Here is a 2742-nt window from a genome sequence, read left to right as displayed (position 1 = left end):
TGAAGGTACAATAATAACAATAGTATACAGTTGGTATGAGACTGAAATCACACCAATGAATGACACTGGTGTTGTATTAGGATATAATAAGAAACACCAATATCCACTATACGTTGTGAGCATGATAATTGAATGACACTAACATGTTACCAACATGGAAATTTTCACAGTAGTAGTTAAATACCAAGTATGTATATATAGCTTCAGGACACCGCATGGTTAAGAAGGTTAAACTTATATTGTATAAATTGTGATTTTAGGGATTGTTAATAATCAGGCAGTTTAAGTTTCCATCAGTAAGTAATCACCTGTAAATCCATTCTGAAGTGTGTGAAATACATAATAGTTGAGTTGTTTACAGTAACTACTAACACTCCTGTGTGTTTGGGCATACAGAGAGTGTTTACATTCTGTTTATCAGTGCATGTGTGCGTGTGTGGGTATTAGGGAGGTATACTGGAACATCCTTAGTGAGATCACCAGTTAGAATTGTGGGATAATCATACTAAGGTTATCACTTATCTACCACGTGTAAAGCAATGGCTGCATGTGTGATAGAATATATGAACTGAACATCATGATTGTGATGGTCATGATCAGTTTCTACACTATTATCATGATGTTGTAAATTGCTCTATGTTTTACATGTGTTGTATGTCGTATAGAGGGAAACTTTGGCTGGGCTAAACTTTAGGAATAACAAGCTTGCATTTGGTGAATTCAAGGTCAATATTTAGCTATAAAGATGCTAATCTGAGGTGCTACGAGTAATTGGCCGGGTCAAATTTGGTGAATTTGTAGCAAATTTGTCAAAGTTATATAGCACATTGCAGAAAAACAATTCAGCAAATTTGCACTAAATCACTAATCTCTAAACATGTGAAGCATCACTAATTGGACTATTCCCTATGATTTCACCATAATAAAATAGCTCATGAAGTCGGGAACTTGTAAATGCTTCCACCAAATTCCCCTCACTGTCTAAAATGTTTCTGTTGTAGCAGTAGTTTACGTTATTTGTAAGAGTTATTAGATTAAAGAGTTGTTTACTGTGTATAGCATTCTTAAAATATGGTGGCAGGCATGACAGAAAGCTGGTGTGTGTGCAGTGTACTGAAAACTGCTGACCACACATCATCCACATACATAACTAACTACAATGTTGTGAATATCCACTGCCTGGTACTATTATTCATATGATGTCAATATCTTGGTGACATTATATTCCTCTACTTGACTACATATGGGCCTGCATCATTGCACTTTTCAAAGATTGTGCATTTCTGTCTATCAGATCCTGTACAGTCTTCTTACAAAAGTATGAAATGAGTTGATATTGCCAAAAATTTATTCTTACAGTCTTGTTGATTTTTCTTGTGTTCATGAATATATTATACATAAAATCCCATACTTCATATGACATAGCTACATACGTACTACTGAAAATATATCACACACACGCACACTGTGTGCAGATACTGTACACAGTGTATGTGTTGTGTTTTGAACATTAAACAAAAGCTTCGGTGTCTGTTTGTCAAGTACCATTACCAGCTATTCTTGTATATTATATTCATGAAGGATGTTTATTGCTATGCCATGAATTTGTGTTGGAGTCACATTCTTCTTGAAACTCCAACTCACTAGACTGTAAGTTGTACACCAACACAATTTGCAGGTCATAAATGTAATCATTCCTTTAAATATCTAGTGATGCCACCTGTGTGCTAGTTTGAATACAATTACAGAGATATCACTAGGGGTAAAGTCATGGTTACACACTTGGCAATGATTGAAGTTATGTCACACACTTCTGCATCCACTTACACACAGCACATGTTAGTGACAGTAAACTCTTTGCTATATGTACTATACATGATTATGATTTGGTCAACTTCAGTGTGTATATGTATAACTACATTGTAATCATGTGGCCATGCAAGAGAAAGCTGATTGTATTGTGGTAATATTTGGTTTCCATTATTGTTTGTTGGTTGATTGATTGTCAAACATTTAGCCAGCAAAGGATGGAGTTGTATAGGTGCTATAAATGTGGATATTGTTGGTATAAAATTTATGCATGTATACCAATACTAATAAGCCTAGAAGGCCTTAGGCCTTGATATGACAACACAGTAAAATCCCAGATAAATATAGCTACAGCTTAATTAGTAGCCACGTAGCTGTTCTTGAGCATAAAAAGCTCCTTTCAATACAGCAGCATGGAAAATGTATTATGGTTGTTTATTAAATCCGCAGATATAATAAGTTCTTCATGTATGTAGTTGTACAATAGTGCACACACATGTAACCATAACAGTATGTGTCCCGTTATTGTACCATCTCTCACTTGGGGAAATTAAACTTGGTCTGTATAGTACTCTGTACATAGAGCTTTGTTGTAATTGGCATTTCAGTTGGGTGCTGTCTTAAGGCTGCAGTGGTGCAACCAATAGAGAAAATTACATGTATAGCTGGCTTCCTACTCTATGTAGTGCAGCTGTAAAGATCACATGTACAGGTAGCTGTCTATAACTGAGTGTTACATCTCCAATCCATTATGCAACACAGGGCTTTAATTATTGCTGCCTAGCAAAACTATACCAATGGTAGATAGTATTCATTTAATTAAATGTTAGGGTATATATAACCAACTTCACAGTGTAGCAGCACTAGGTTGTGGTGGTCCAGTACATCTTCTCTTGCCCATAATATATGTGGCCCTTGCCACAAGAGAGAGTT

The sequence above is a fragment of the Dysidea avara genome, chromosome 7 (genome assembly GCF_963678975.1).
Source record: "Dysidea avara chromosome 7, odDysAvar1.4, whole genome shotgun sequence".
Lineage (NCBI taxonomy): Eukaryota > Metazoa > Porifera > Demospongiae > Dictyoceratida > Dysideidae > Dysidea > Dysidea avara.
The sequence above is the reverse complement of the archived record's forward strand: the minus strand, read 5'-3'. Positions refer to the sequence as shown.